This window comes from Pinus tabuliformis, chromosome Q (assembly GCF_031772625.1).
Source record: "Pinus tabuliformis cultivar Carrire ecotype Pingquan chromosome Q, CPIR1, whole genome shotgun sequence".
Classification (NCBI taxonomy): Eukaryota; Viridiplantae; Streptophyta; class Pinopsida; order Pinales; family Pinaceae; genus Pinus; species Pinus tabuliformis.
The window spans coordinates 690,585,813-690,603,424 of record NC_142296.1 but is presented as its reverse complement, the minus strand read 5'-3'; the positions used below and the strand labels follow the sequence as shown (position 1 = coordinate 690,603,424).

The 17,612-nt window shown below is 40.4% G+C and overlaps 1 pseudogene; it reads left to right on the top strand.

Annotated features, from left to right (window-relative positions):
* The window catches only part of LOC149221418 (uncharacterized), a 78,417-nt pseudogene that overhangs the window by 11,600 nt on the left and 49,205 nt on the right, over positions 1-17,612 (top strand).

Here is a 17,612-nt window from a genome sequence, read left to right as displayed (position 1 = left end):
TCAAAAATGTTGGAAGACAGTATTTGCTTCTAGAAAAGAGTAAAACTAAAGCCTCTGCTTGAGGACAATTGATGTCACACCACTAATACTTCTCCATGGAATCTGTATAGGTAAACCACAAATGCATAATTCCATTAGAATATTTTGTTTATTGAATACACAAATGAAATCATTGCATTTCTTTAAAATATATTTTGAAATAAAAATTACTGAAATTACATATCGATAACCTAGTCGGTGTAGGATAAAATTCACCCGTGTCATTCACAGAAAGCATGAGAAAAAATATAACACTATATATAAAACCAAGAAAAATTCAAATTCATCACTTCTAGGGACCTCGTAACCACCTTGCCAATACACAAGTATGTTCCTATTTGCAGTTAGAAAAATTACCCAAATTACAATATGTTTACTCCAGCCTATGTTGGAAAGTTATAGAAGGATGACTAGTGCAATCAATCCATTCCTTTTAGCCCTGGATTTGTTTCAGTTTAAAACAGAAGTATACAAATATACTTGTCCAGTGTCTATGCTTTAACCATTCACCTTAAGATGCTTTTACAATATAATTTCCTAAGTCTATTTGATATCTTCATTATCATAAAAACCAACCTATATCCATCTTAACTCCACATCTACCACTCTTAGGGGGATGAAATCTATTTATCCCTCTGAGCACTTGGTAGACGCAGAACCATTCACCTTAAGATGTTTTTACAATATAATTTCCTAAGTCTATTTAATATCTTCATTATCATAAAAACCAACCTATATCCATCTTAACTCCACATCTACCACTCTTGGGGGGATGAAATCTATTTATCTCTCTGAGCACTTGGTAGATGCAGTATTAATATGGATCTAAGATGATAGAATTTTCCCTTTAAATAGTCTATGCTCACATGAATACCATGGTATTACCATGGGTCAATACCATGGGTTATCATAAAATTGGAGCTTAAAAATTACTATTAGTAATTTATAAAAACTAATAAAATTAATAGTTGATTTTTATTTTATTTTTTATTTTAACCAAGCTAAAATGTTTAACATACATTAAATTACAACATCCATTTTTACTCTTGATCCACCAAGCCCCAACATCCATTTTTACTTTTGATCCACCAAGCCCCGAGAGGGATCAAATATTTTTTCACTTTATGCTAGTTTTCATATCACGATATTTGATACCTCTTGGGGGTTAGTAGATCTAGAGTAAAGATGGATCTATGCTGGTTTAATTCCCCCATTTAAATAGGCTACATTCCAAGTGAATACCATGGGTCAATACCATGTGCCATTTTGGTGAATACCATGGGTCAATACCATGTGCCATTTTTATTTTTATTAATAGTAATATTAGGGTTAATAATTTTTTTTTTGCATGGTATTAATAATAATCTAGCCCATGGTATTTGTCCCATGGTATTTTTCCCATAGGTTTCCCCTAAATATAACACGTTTTTTGAGTGTTCATAAATATAAGTTGACCTATGGAGTAAATATAAAAAAATGTTTTATTTGTTTACCATACCTCTTGTTCATTTATATTTTTATTAATTTACCATACCTATTTTACAACTATGGTATTTGGCCCATAGGATTCACTTAAATAAAACCTCTTTTTTGAGCCTTCATAGATAGAATGAGGGTTATGGACTAAATATAAAAAGAGGTTTTATTTATCTACCATATGTCTAGTTTATTTATATTTTTATTTATTTACCATACCTTCTGAGTAAGTATAAAAAGACGTTTTATTTATTTACCATACCTCCACTTTACTTATATTTTTATTTGTTTACACCCTTGCATGTATATAAGGTGACTTATGAAGTAAATATAAAAAATGTTTTATTTATTTACCATACCTATAATTTATTTATATTTTTATTAATTTACCATACCTCTTTTATAAATATGGTATTTGGCCCATAGGATTCACTTAAATAAAACATATTCTTGAAAATTAGGGCAAATGGAAGGTTGTAACTCCTAATTTCAAGGGCTAAATTTACCTTTTTACCCTCTCCCTTAAAATAAGGTGGGCTATTTGAGGTGATTTGTAAAAATGTACTATGATACAAAATATTCGCCCACTAAAAATTTAAAACCCCTTAATTTCACCAAAGGGCGAACATTCGCCCCTAAAATTTTCCATGGTCTTGAGTCTATAAGCAAATCTAAAGTATCAATAAAGAGATTATTCTAGAAATATATGTGCTTTGTCCATTTACTTTTGTTATGAATGAATGCGTTTATCTTATGATGAATATTGGGATTATGATTTAACACTATATTGATGCGCGATTCTCCATGGTTTACATTGTTATATGAATGCAAGTAATAGTATCTGTTTACGTGAAGAATATCTTAATGCACACTAAAGATATCAGACACTTAAGATGATCTGGGTAATAACAGACTTAGGAGTGATTACAAAGGCACATAAGTTGTTGATTCGCATGTTTAGGGTCTGCGAAAGACAGTCGTAGACCTTCACGAAGGCCTAAAGGCTGGTAAGGGGGAGTTATATCGATAGGCCTCAAGGGCTTATCGATCTACGCGAAGTCATGTTTAGGGCATAAAACGATGTCATAATCATCTTTGGGTGTGGAAACTTGGTTCCAGCATCCCCACATACTTCTTCGGGTGAGACTTCAGTCCGCGTTCCACGAATTGATGCCGAAAGGGCCAATAGTGTAGGGATTTGTTTGGAAAACTTAACTTTGAAATTTGGTTAGGACCCACTAAGCCAACAAATGGTACCATTGTTGGGGCTGAGATCTACATAAAGAGATGTGTGATGTCGTATCATTGGAATCCAACTAAAAATGAAATTGAAGATTGGTTGGATAGTAAGATCCATGAATTCGCGGCGCAAGAAAACAGAAATTTGCGATTGACAAAAGAACAGTGGTTGGATACATATCTATACATAGAGATACATGAAATTTTCTTTTGTTCCTTCCCAGTTGAATTATACTAGTGGATCGCTAAATTGGTAGACGACTAGGGAAGGTGGAGGCTTGATGGTCCAATAGTGTGGACCCCAGAGTTAGTGTGAATATTGGAAGCCTCTGAAGATAAGATGGTGCACGCTATCGATCACTGGCTTGATCATGTCGTCAAAGGGTTTGTGACAGAGTTCAGGGTCGATACCTCAGTCAGCTACAGTGAAGCAGAGCGACGCTTCTTCAAGGGATCACAAGGTAAGTATTTAAGATCTTTGAATACTTGGACTAAAATGCTCTTCTGAAAAGAGGGTTATGCAACTACCTTGATGTTTGGAGCTATGTGAAGTCGAAAGTTATTCAGGGATAGAAGGGGAGCAGGACTTGAATATAGCCCATTGATTGACCCTCCTCTGAGTGACGACGAATAAGGAGCACAGGCTTCCTCACAAAGCGTTGTCTAGTTAATAAGGCGAGGGTTCCCACAAATACCCCATCCACCCACACCACCTCCATCTTCACTTCCACCGCGTACACCTACGCCCACACCATCACCACCTCCACCACCAAGGAAAATTTTAAGGATGGAAAATTTTCTTGAAGTTTAAAACATTGGCGAATCTCACTAATCCCTAATATGAAAATTATAAATTTTTATTGATATATTTGTAAAATTAATCAAATTTATAATTATTTTATATATAGTCTCTATATAATGTTGGCGATTTTTAAGGTAAAATAATTTTATATTCTAAAATTTGGGCGAATCGTCTTTTATAAAATTGGAAATTGGCGAATCTTTTTTTTGGACAAATCATGGAAAATTAGCCCACTGGGCGAACATTAGCCCCTAAAATTTTCCATGTCCACCACCATTCAATATGGTGAATACAATGAATTTTCCCATTTTCAAGGGCTTAGGAAATGAAGACTTGGACCAGTTTTGGTTCATCGCGAATGCTGTGTGGCAAGCCCAAAAAATTGTAAATGATTAGATGAAGAAAGAAACATTGGTTACTGCTTTGCAAGAACACGCAGTAACGTGGTACATTAAGTACTGCACTGATAACCTGATAGTTGCGTTGGCAGACATTCAGACTACGCTGAATAAGGAATTCAGTAGGCCCAAATCTGAAGCACAATCAATCATTGGATTCAAGAAGACCATGATGAAGCCTAGTGAGACACTGTTGTGATATTTAAATGATCATATTGAATCCCTTAATATTAATTGTCAACCCAGGGTTCATAAACATGAATTGCCTTGCACTCCCTTTGTTCAGGGCTAGGTCAGAATTTGATGATTTCCTTTTTACAATTTATGGAGTGATAACTATTTGTAAACCAAATCATCTAGTTGTCAAGAGAAAACCAAAAAATGAAATTCAATCTAAAACCTTTACAAATTTCAATATTCAAATCTGTACTTAACTATGTATCTCTAGAAAACTGATTTTTATCCACACCAAACAGTATCAATCAAATCTCTGAATGCTGGTACCAGACTTCTATGTGAAAAACCACTCAATTATTCCTCAACAAGCATCCTATGGTAATAGCAGTTCTTACTTGAAATAACCAAACAACCTGTACTAATAACTACCCAACTGAATAAACTCTTGATTGTAAATAACAATTCATTCTTGAAGCAATTTATAACCATCCAAATTGTAAGAAAATGAGTAGTCTGTCCTAGCAGCGCTTTGATCAAACAATTGTTTTGTACATAATGTTCCCTTATCAAGACTTAGGAGTTAAGTACTAATAGATTTGAGACTTCTGTGATCTACATTTTGTGTGGTTCTCTCTTCCGAATTCATCACATTTTACTTGTTTTATGTATCGACATTTCAAACCATACTTTGTGGTTCATCATCAAGATTAGATATGTGAATATAAGTACCATATTCTTAAACTAACTCATTCTTGTAATCGAGTGTACACTTCTCAGAAAAATGTGCAAGACTATACCATCCCCATTCGAGGTAGTGCCATCCTTCGAGCTACCTGTGGCTGTAGGAGGAGGTGTGGACACTGGAGTAGGGGAATGGGTAGGCTCAGATTTGGATGGGGGAATTGCTTCTTCGTTTTTAAAGGATCGACGTACTGCACGCTGTCTGCCTTTAATTTGTGTTTCTTGTCCAAGAAATGCTTCTATGAGGAAATCTTCCCATGACCGTTTCCTCTTCTTCAACTTAGCAACCAATAAGATATTGATCAAGCTATGATGATATAATGCAGTTTCGGGCTTTTTTCTATGAGACTGAATTCCCTTTGCCATTTTATGGAAGCTTGACCTTAGGAAATAAGGGAGATTGAGGTGCCTACCTTATGTAAAATGGACCATGAGCTGAATATGATAGAGAAAAACAACGACGAACCTCCCTTCATAGGTCACAAAGTGCTGCAGCATTGTCAGGAGTGGGTACCATTGCTCCTCAATACAGCTGCGAACCACTCCCTCTATCCAACTAATGGATTTGTAGGCTGGTTCCAGGAACATGGTGCAATTTGTTACATCTAATAAACCTTTGAAACATTTCTCGCCATTAGTTGGTAGTCTGATTGCCTTACTCACTGACTCATTGGTGATCCTAAAGCTAAGGTTGCCAACTTGGGCATTTTCACCATCGAAGCTCTGAGCGAATGCGAGCGCCACCTGATCGTTATATCCTTGGAATTTCTGGAGAAAATGCATCCAACCTTTCTCTTCCAAACTTTCCTTAAATCCTTCATACTCTACGCTATGCGAGAACTGAACGAAGGTAGGTTCATGTCTATCTGCTCCCATGGCACCTATGGATTAGCTGCAACCGCCTACACTACTTGTCTTTGGTTAATTATCCTCCCAAGTCTATAATCGACCGCCTTTTTAATTGTAGCTGGATGTCCATTGTGATGATGGATCGGATTAGTGGATTGGATTCATGATGGTAATCATTCCGCTTTCTCTGATTAGGAGGGTGCGCACTTAAGTGCAGGGTATGATCTAGAAATGGAATGTGTGAGCACCCTTGCTATGAGGTGGCACATTACCATCATGAAGACGCAAGGCATCTCGAAATGAGCGGCGAGCAGTCATAACAAGGATAAATCGAAGGTGATGGTAGAGATATAACACGCTGGGTGATAATTGCCATGAATTGGGACTGGACAAGTGAGGCATAGGATATCCGGTCATGATGGTCGTAGGATAGATCCCGAGGCATGCTCCAATGATAAACATTTTAACTATCTATTAGTAAAATTCAAGTGAAATAGAAGTGCATACCTCAACCACTTGGATGATTTGTGTCGAGTGTGCGATCCACATGGTGAAGCAACGCCTCCTGCGATTGTGTGTTGGGCACCCGGATTCTGGAAGATTAACATGCTAAGCCTTTGGCAAATAGAGTTTTGTTTCCAGGAGTCTGTTCTTAACTCTGAGCGATATGGTGGTTTTGATCATTCCCCCACTGCATATGAAGACGACCCTGCTTCTTCAAAACATATTAACATAGACAAAGTAACACATAATGGTTTCGTGTATATGTTTTGGCATTAGCTGAGGGATTATAGGACCCTAGTTTAAGCAAAATTTCGAGCCCTCTTATACAATATGAGTTGTATTTGTGGATAGAGTATAGGACCTAGACCTTTTGATCATAGCATGAAACAGAGGTGATCAAACATAAAACATAGTTATTTGAACAGGGTCATGTAAAATCAGATTTTGAGATCCTTATGAAGACAATTGAAGCTGGACAACGATTAAGGGACAGATTGACTGCTATCCTCCCAAAATCTTTAGATTCCATATCATCAACTAGGTTGCTCATTATTTCTGTAAAGGAGACTGCTTTACCAATCCATGGATTTTAACCAGGCCTGGAATGGTGACTGCCTAGGGCATTTCTTTTTTTTGGGAGTAGGAAATGGCCAGAAAGAGAGCTCTAGGGGGGGTTCTTTTCCGTAGTTATTCCTTTGGACCCGAAAAATAATAATTCACAATCCAGAGGATCCCTATACTACTACTACCTTATTATTTTAACGAGCCTAAAGTAGTTAGTGCTCGAGGCATTCTTATTTAGAGAGTCTGAATTTCCCAAAGTAGACTCCATAGGTTTCCTTTCCGTAATCATTTCCTTGAGCCTAGAAAAGAACAATTCTATACTCAAGGAATCCCTAAACTACTGCTGGTCCATTTCATTTACGATCCTGGATCAACCATTGCCCGGGAGCTTCATATTTAGAGAGTCTGAATGCTTCCAAAGAAGACTCCACAAGTTTCCTTTCCATATGTAATCCACCAGGCCTGGGTAAAGGGATAAACTTCCTCCTAGTGAATTCCTCCTTTATTCTACATGGGCTGTGGAGAGGACCACCTGTAGATAACAAAAGTGACAACCCACTATTATATATATATATATATATATATATATATATATATATATATATATATATATAGATAATAGATAAAAATTAATTAACTGAACCAGCAAGGGGCTAGTCCTTTGCATCAATCAGCTCCAATCCTAGATCGTTTTGAATTTCCTACAAAAACTAATCATGTGAGAGTGACTTATGATAAACTCTAAGTCGATGACCAATTACCACAAAAGAAGTCCTATCATTATCAATAGTACAGATGTCAACTAAGCCATTATCCAAAACTTCAATTACCTCATATGGTCCCAACCATCTGGTAGAAAATTTACCTTTGAAATGCTTAAACTTACTATTGTATAATAAGTCTTAGTAGTCTGGATGGAAGAATTTCTTCTTAATGAATTTATAGTGCCATCGGGCTCTTTGGTTCTGTACTAATGCAGTTCGGTGGTAGGCATCTTGTCGGATTTCATCTAGTTCATTCAATTACATCAATCTTTGCTCTTGAGCCTCGTTTAAATTCATGCCTAATTGAGTAGCTGTTCTAAATGTTTTTACCTGAAATTTAATGGGTAGAAGTACTTGTTTACCATAGAATAGCTCATAGGGAGTATGCCCAGTCACATTCCTCCAAGTGATTTGGTAAGTCCAAAGTGCCTCTGGTAACTTTTCCACCCAATCTCTGTGATGCAGTTGAATTGTCTTTCTAAGGATGGATTCCAAAATCTTGTTCGTGGACTCTACTTGCCCATTAGCTTAGGGGTGGTAAGGAGTTGATTTGTAGCTCCTCACTTGATATTGCTCTGTAAGTGCCTTTACTAGCTTTGATGTAAATTGGGTGCCCTGGTGAGTGACAATTTCACGAGAGACCCCAAATCTCGTAAAAATGTCTTTGAACAAAAAATCCGCTACCGCCTTTTCTGTGGAAACGTACAATGCTTTAGCCTCCACCAACTTGGTGAAGTAATCATTGCATACCAAAATATATTTTTTCTTATTTTACATTGGGGAGATGGGCCCTACGAAGTCCAATGCCCACTTCTCAAAGGGTTCAATAGCAATTTTTGGGTGAAGGGGCATTTTAGTGGAGGCCACTCGTCTTTCCATTCTTTGGCAAGCGTCACAACTTAAAACAAACTTCTTGGCATCCTTGAAGAGTGTAGGCCAATAGTATCTGGCATGGAGAACTTTATATGCCATCCTCTTATCGGCAAAATGGCCAGCACAAGACTCATTATGACTGGCGCTTAGTATGTCATGCATTTCGTCTTCCTGCACACATCGCCTCATAATCAAGTCTGGCCCTATATAAAATAGATCTCCCTCAATCCATGAGTAATTAGCACTGCATTATACTATATTATGTCTTTCCTGAGCCGACATGTTCTGAGGTAGCTTTCCTGATACAAAATAATTCGCAACATCAGCGAACCAAGGGGTAATGGTAAAAATGGCAAATAAAGCTTCGTCTAGGAATTCATCGGGTACTGGTGTTGGCATGCTTCGCTACGTAAGATTCAAATGAGATAAGAATTAGCTGCCAAATTATCCCTTCCAAGCCTATCAATTATAGTTATATTGAATTCTTGTAGAAGCAACAACCATCTAGTTATCCTACCATTAGTAATTGGTTTATTCATTAAAAATCTAACAGCAGAATGATCCGTATGAAAAAATGTCTTGTAACCAATAATATAATGTCTAAACTTCCTGATAGCATGTACAATTGCTAACAGTTAGTTTTTAGGGACCATATAATTTAATTAAGTGGGAGAGAGATTTTTGCTAACAAAATAAATGGCATAGGGAAAGTTATCCTCCCTTTGTCCCAAAACCGCTCCTAGTGTGGTGTCCGAAGCATCTATACAAATGTGAAATGGTAGGGACCAGTTTGGTCCTCTTAGCACCGGAGCTATGGACGATCTTTCCTTCAGTACCTGAAAAGCCTGTTGACAGTCAACATTCCATACAAAGTCAGTATCTTTAGTTAACAATTTAAATAATGGTGCTGCTATTCTAGTGAAATTTTCAATGAATCGTCAATACTATCCTGCATGCCCTAGAAAACTTCTTACCTCTTTTTGTGAGCTTGGAATAGGGATACACAAAATTACCTTGATTTTTTCTAGGTCCACTTGAATTCCTTCAAAGGATACATGATGGCCTAAAACAATCCCCTTAGTTTTCATCATCCTACATTTATAACCACTAAGGGCCAGATCGGCTTCTTGACAATGGATCAATACCTTCTCTAGATTTTCCAAGGCTTACAAAAAGTCATCCGCATAGACTGTGAAGTCATGCATATATACTTCCACACAGTCATGGATTAGGTAAAAAAAGATAGCAAGCACAGCTCTTTAAAAGGTGGTGATAGCGTTACAAAGATCAAAGGGAAGTACTTTATATGAATAAGTACCCCATGGGCACATCAAGGTGGTCTTTTCCTGGTCTTCCTCGACTATTTGTATTTGATTGTACCCGCTATAGCCATCTAGAAAAGAAAAATATTTCTTACCTGCAAGCGTGTCGAGAACTTGGTCAATAAAAGGCAATGGAAAATAATCATGCAGCGTGGCTTTATTTACTTCTTTGTAATCGATGTAGATCTTCCATTTTTCGTTCTTCTTTGGGACTACTACTAGAGGTGATACCCACTTGCTATCGGAAATGGGGTAAATGAAATCTGCGGCCAAAAGTTTTTGAAGCTCTTCTTTAACGATATCCTTCAATGTTGGGTTCATCCACCTTTGCGGCTGCCGAACAGGTCTCATTTCTTCATTTGTGTAAATATGATGGATGCAAGTGTCTAGATGTATACCTCTCATATCCAAGTAATCCCATGGAAATTCTCCGGTTTGTTCTTGAACCATACCCATCAACTGCTGCTTTTGTTCTGCAGTCAATCCTATGCCAATATGTAGAATTTTCCCTTCAAATATTTCCACAGGTTCGATTGTGAGCTCCTAACTTCCTTCCATGGCTGCAAATGAGGCGAAGATGGCTGGATGGTAGGTTTCTTGAAACTCATCACTAAGCACATGCTAATAATCATTAAACAAGATGGGATAATTGATGTAAGAACTATCAGCTAGAGACTGTTGTAAAACATACTCATCAGAGTGTTCCTGGAGACCTCTAGATTGATCTAATGTTAATAATGGAAACATGCAGTCTTCATATCCATAAGGATTTTCGAGCCATACTGGTACTTCAGAAGCTACTTGAGCAGGTGGAAAGATGGAAAATGTTTGATTGTGAGTGTTTTCTTAGTCGGGCCTGACCCAGGTTTGGAAGTGATTTAGCCAAGAAAATCCCAGTACTATTGGCCCTTTCAGCAACAGTCCATGGAGCGCAGACTGAGGTCTCACCCGAAGTAGTATGGGAGGGTGCTAGAACCAGGTTTCCGCACTTTGGGATGTTTGATATGAGGTGATTGGTACATGGTCTAACCTTCGTACTTTCTGTGCTACGCGCACCTGTGGGCACCTCGTGCCTTGTGCTACTTTCTTCGCGCAGTTCCAACCGCAACGTGACCCGTGTTATTTACCCAAGTCTTCCTTAATTAGTCTTCGTTAGCTGATTACTTAGATTAAATTTGCATATAAGCATTCATACGAGTATTCATCAAGTGCGCACAGTAAATAAACAGAGTAAAAATAATAACATCAACATAAAGATTCCAAAACAAATGGATAGAATAAACTTCTCTTTATTATATTTCAATCCCAAGTATAGACCCAACTCCACCCAATGCACTCAGCTGTAGGGGTCTGCGCACTCAGCTGCGGACTCTACTAGGCCTCTGCGCACTTAGCTGTAGAGCCTCTTCCTACCACTACGACCCAGTACACTTTAGATTCCTCTCTATGCTCTAACCATGCCTTTGCTAGTCTATATATTCTCTACTAAGCTAAGCTATCTTTACACTTAGAGCCTCACTCTATTTATACAATCACATGGTCTGTGGAAAATGGGTAGGCTGACACAACTTTACATTAAATTACAATATTTTAGGGCAGACAGCCCTATGACTGGATTGTACACTTCGCACTCTACGTCCGTACTTTGCGGATTTCTACACCATCTTTAACCAAAACTTGGGCTTTGAGCCCCAAAACCTACTGCGGGGGATCCCATGCCCAACAAACCCCCAACACAATCATCATGACTCGTCCTAAGTCACTCTGCTGGTGCGACGATCTTGGCATGGAGCTCCTCCAACTGTGCCTCTGCTGTGCGAAGGTCTGTAGTGCACTGTTCTGCCACCTGCTGGATCTGCTATACTCTTTCTGCTGAATACTCGCTGTCAAGGGTAGATCCGTATCTTAAGGCATACATCACCTTCATTTGTGCGAGCTTTCCTTCGATATTGGTGGTGATGCAGAAGGCCTCATTAATCCAATGTTGGACGCGCACTTTAAGTACTGCCTCTTTCTATTGTGCGACATCCACCTGCTCCTTCAAAGTCTTTGCTTGTTGTAACTTTTCCAACTGTTGGGTCAGGACAGCTATCTACATCGTTCTGCACACACTATCATACTATACTTAAAGCTCCCGCACTTCTATTTCCAGGCACTGTATGGTGGGGTCCTCCTGTAAGGAAGTCAAGACTACGAGGGATTCTTCCAATATCATAGTACAGTCCTGCACTGCCTGTCCTATTTCCTCCAGCCCCTTTTGGATAATGGCAAAACGTTGTTCCCTAAATTTCGGGGGTGTGGATGACTATGCCTTTAATTGCAGTTCGACAATTTGAAGGTTTAGGTCCAGCTGTATCCTCGTTGCTTCCTCCTTTGCCTCGTGGAATCCACTAGCCAATTTGTGAATTTGTACTCCAACTAGTAGGTCTGTTGCAATTTCTAGCTCTGGAGCACAACGACATGCTTCCTCCATTATCTGCTCCAACATTTGATCCTGCACTAGCACTTCATCGTGTTGTAGACTAAGCTTTTCAACATTGATTCCCTATTCACTAAGCATTTGCATCGCGTGTACTTCCTTAGTGTGGAGTTCTGCTGTCGCTCCGTCCTGTAGCTAGTATAATGTATCCCGCGGAAGGGCAGCCAAGTTTAGGCCAAGGCCCTTGATTCGGCCCACCATAGCTCTGTCCTCTATGCTGTCCACTGTCAGTGCTCCTTCTGACAGTGTGACAGTGTTAGCCATTTTGGCCCGCAGCAACTGCTTCATTGCCGATGTACCTGCGACATCGTAGGCGACTACCATTCCCTCCTGTGGGGGCCACACCTGAAGTTGCTGCAGCTGCACCCTGAGGGCCCCCAACACATTCTGCTGCTCCATCATTACTTCTTGGAGTGCTTCCCTAGTGACCTCACGAACTATGTTGCCGATGTCGTAGAGGTCACCCTCTATCAGTGTAATGGGTTCGTTGTCCAGCTTGGAAGCCTTGGTCTTCTTCCGTGGGCCTGCTCGTTTCATACCATGCGACCATTTTAGTTGTGTAGATGTCATGCTTGGGTCTATGCCTTCCATTGTGTCCTCTGTTCCTTGTCTCATGGTCAAGTCCGGGCCTCCTTCTTCTCGCGTCATGGTGGCCCCTGTTGCCTGTGCTGTTGCTACTTGTTCGATGCCCTTGGTCTGCTCTACCGCAGCCTCCACTGCCTTGTGGAAAGCCCTCACCTCCTTGGCCAACTGCTCGTTGCGCTTCTATTGAGCCAGCAACTTGGTGGCATCCTTCTGTTTTTGTACCATTTTCTTATCGCACGCCGCCAGATCTAGGGCATGCCACTTAGGTGGCCATGAGTCGAGCACAGTGAAAATGGTGTCATCAATCGTGATGAATGGAAGTTTGGTCCATTTTTTCATCAGATCTTTGTGTGCCTTAATATACACATTGTGCATATTCGCCTTGAAGTCTGCAAAGCTCCGCAGACTGTCATACACTGTCGGGGATAGGTGCGGCCTTCTGTTAATCCACATCTGGACGCTTGCCTCCATGAGCACCCAGAAGATCTTAGACTCATGGATTCATGTGCCATCCTTCGTAGCCCAAAGCAACACATATTTTGCAGCCTCTGGCAAGTCCTTTTGAAGAGGAGGCAACTAACTGTCCTCAGGCAGTTCCCTTGACACCAATATGATGGATAAGACCAATCAAGCATAGTAGAAGTTCTTGCCCTACTCTTGGACTTCCTTGCAGTTGGTGAGGAATTCTTCACAGAGGAAGGTGGCCTAGTTTAATTGGACCTCCTCCATGCATTGTTCGGCCAGCGCGATGACCGTCATTGGTACCTCATTGCCACGACATTTTCTCATCACCTTCTCGACTAGTCGCTGGGTGGCTATGCACACCCCTTTTTCTGGAATGCTACTAATTACGTAGCCCCTCTAGTTCTTTTCGAACTTGTATTTCTTCTTCATGGCCTCTGCGAGCGCCAAATCTCTGATTTTGCTAGCTATTTCTGCGGGGTCCCTTCCCTCACAAGGAAGCCGAGAAATCCCGTGAATAAGCTCTGCCGTGATGGGAATGGGCTCCTCCAACCACAGGTACCCATCGTGTACCAGGCAAAGCAGCTACATGATGACAAAGATCATAATCCGTGCACGGTGAAAATGCAAAATCCATAGTAGGTAGAGTAGCTTGATCTTCTCCACACCGCACAACCATTTCTGCGGTTCTACGTTGTAATGGACCCCTCCTTGCTTTGTTTCATGAGTTTTCTAGTCTCCAAATGTGGGAAATTTTCGCTGTATGCGAGGTCCCAATCTTCAAATTTCATCATGGGCACACGGCCCAGAACAAAACCTTCAAACAGAATTCCATCTAGAAGGAGAGGGGTCTTGAGTGCGCTCTTAGCGGCATCCAAATCCTTGGGTACTTTTTCTTTCCCTTTCTGCGGAGGGACATACTTGGGCAGTTTTTTTGTAGTAGGCACTACCTAGATGTCTTCTTCCATTTGTTCATTCACCTCTATCTCCTATACGAAAGCCTGAAGGTCCTCCTCCTCATCATCTGTCTCAAGATTAACAGTCTTACCCTTGTCTTCCAAAGAAAGTTTACCAAACTACGGATTTCATGGGGACATGCGGATTGGTCCCTCTGCCCGTGGATCCGTCGTGGGCCTCGGCATCCAGGGCGATTTTGGAATTTCTGGTGCATCCCCGACCTACAGTGTAGGGCTCTGTGCAGCTTCCTTAGTGGTACTTTTGACAAAACCCACACCTCTCTTGGTAGTTGTCATCTCGTTCGAGCTGTCTTTAGTTGTTCACAACTTTGGGGGCTCAAACACTACTTGGTGCTCAACACTGTGGGTTCTCTATAATAGCTCAACTCTTAAACAAACAAGTGTTGTCTCGTGGCTAGCCCTAGTGCTTTTATAGCATCTTTTGAATTTTAATTTGACCATTCTCCCCACTTCTGAGTTATTAATGCCTTCTTGGCGGCAGATCGTCCCAAATCTAGCTCTTAATTCGTGTCTTAATTACTCGCCGCCCGTTCCACTTTGTCATAAATTCGATATCTTGTCATGAATAGTTACACCAGTTGTCACTTCCTAGCCTACCCACGGGGCAGCATAGCCCCCTTTATGCGGGCGCGACCCTTGTGACATGCCAATCCTACGCGCAACCTCCTTATCGTGAAACTCCCTCACAAACTCTTTTATAGTCCCGCTCTCTCTTTCAACTACTTGGAGCGCTGAGATTGTGCTCCCTAAAGATAGTTAGGTGGTCGCACCACCTATGCGAGGCTACAATTCACCTTCTAGCCTAGTCTGCGGACACTCCTCAATTACCCTTGCGACAGTCAGCGCCACACGTTCTTCCTTATGCGGTGCACTCCCTTGGTTGCTTTGTCTAGTAAGGTGCAGTCATAGCCATGGTAGTAGAGTCACAAATGCTCGGCAACAATCTTCTAATGCAGTAGTATGGCTACCCATATCTTGTCCTATCATTCTTAGTTTATCAATGCGACATGCTTGCACAATTTTGTTTTCTAGTTTTTTGGTCTTTGTGTCCATTAACATGCTTTTCTTCCTCAGTTGTACCCGATCTTCTTTGATTTCGTGAAGTTTAAGGTTCCCTCGCCGCACGACTTCCTGAATCTACATATGTTCGCCCTCGCGTAGCTGCATAATTCCTTCATGCTGGTCCTCGCGCATTGTCCTAACTATGGGAGCTATTCCATGAGGATTCCTTTCCTTCAAAAATATGGTCTCGACTCTAATCCTCATATTCGGAATCGTCTACGCACTCAGGTTTTTCACATGGCCCTATAGGCCCATCGAATCACTGGCATGTGCAGGTCCCAATCTGTTTGTCTCGCCTGGTGAACCCTGTTCAGGACTCCGCATACCTTATTGAATGCTTCCATGTGGAACGTTTGTGGTGTGCATCGCCTTTCCTACTGCTGCATCCTATTCCGATTTTCGATCCTTAGTTTGGGGTGTGCTTGAGTGGGCTACACAGCACACGTCTGTACCCATTGACATAGGTGGGTGCGCAAGTTGCTCTGTCCTTGCTGCCTGACTCTCGTTCAAAGCTGGGGGATCCCAAACCATAGGCGCATCATCCTTCTACATCCGCACCAGTCCTCAAAGTTTCCTTGATGTGTACCCCACCATTGTGCGGGTGTTGCGCGCAGTGCCCATTTCAACGCATCGAACTGCTGCTGTTCTGGTACTATGCTTTCAAATTTTCTCAGGAATTCATCCACCACTGTCAATCCATCATTTGTCGGTAGCTTTTTATACAACAAAATGACCTCCTCATCAACTCAGAGGTGAAAAACATGATGACTAAAGCAAAGACCACAATTGCAGGCCTTGATTCCACACTAACGCTAGTTACACACTGAAAACCTGCTTTATAAAGCTTGTTACCAAGCCTAAGGGTGCGTTAGTGACCCTACTAACTCAAGTTGTTAGACCAGGGGCAACGTTAGTGAAACTAAGGGAAGTTCAATGGGTCAAACCAACGAATTGACTCACAAATATCTAGATATTTATCCCTAAATTTGCTCAAGAAAAGCAAGGAAACGTCCAAAATCGAGATATTTGGAGGATTTCTAATATAATAAAAGAAGGCAAATGGGAAAGCGCTGAAAAGTAGAGCAAGTTCATTGCTTTTACCCTAGTGAACTCTATGAGGAACTTGGCAACCCTAACTCAATTGCTATATAAGTAAGGTGAGGGTCATTGTGAAAGGGGTCAGAGCATTTGAAAGGATAGCCTACTAAGCTGTTGAGCATTGACTCAAATCTGAAGAAGTGAGCTAGAAGAGAGAGAGAGAGAAGAAGAAGGGGTAAGGGAAGACTGATACAACGGATGGTTGTAATCACTCTTCCGTTATTAATACAAAACTGCAGTTGTGTTCCCTACTCCATAGTGTCGGTAACATTGTTCATTAAGTTGTTCATTTCGATACTTGTTTAGATGAGTAGTTAAGCTATATACAAATATATGTTCATTGTGCATTCTTATATTAGTTTTCAAGATTGTATGTTGTGATTGTGTTTGCCTTTCCTTTGTGCAGGAATTGATTTGGAGCCGGCTTTGAGGGAGTTTCTCTTTGTTGCATTGTGATCTCCAAACAAATCTAGAAGGAGACTTAAGGTAATACTCTTTCCATACTTTGTTAATTGATATTTGATAGATGAACATGTATATAACTTGGTAGCTTTTGCAAATAATCTTACAGTCTACCAAAGGTCCTGGGAAGGCCTTTGAGGGTACTTTTCATTGTCCATACACCGTGCATTTTACCCCATAGCAGAATTGGCGACTTCGCTGGGGACTATACATCTAGTTCTCGGTTTACCTAGACCCTTCTCGGTTCTCTCTTCCTTCTAAGAGCTCCCTACTCTTCTGCAATCCTTTTCTGATCCACCAAATATCTTGCTGCATCCTACTAGTATACATTCATCTCAGAAACTGATCTTGGAAACCCTTGTTGTGAAAGATTTCCCACACTAACGCAAGTTACCAGGCTACACAGAGCTTTATAAAGCATTGTGCCTATGTACAAGGAGTGTTAGTGACCCTACTAACTCTCCATAACCACTGTTACAAAGCATTAGTCTCCCTTTGCCTTGATTTCCAGTAGTATCTATGGACCAAAAGGGACAGAAAATCTTCTCATGGGCTGAAATAAAATCTGTAACTGTATTATGTTAGCAAAATTGGTGTCCTAGAAATTTATTTTTAGGAAAAAGTTTTGGTTTTTCTCTATTAAAAAACATTTTTTCTGAAAGAAAGACTGATAATTTGTATTCATCCTTCTGTTTAAATAGTTGAGAGTTGCTTCATTTTGGTTTTCAGTAGTTGTTAG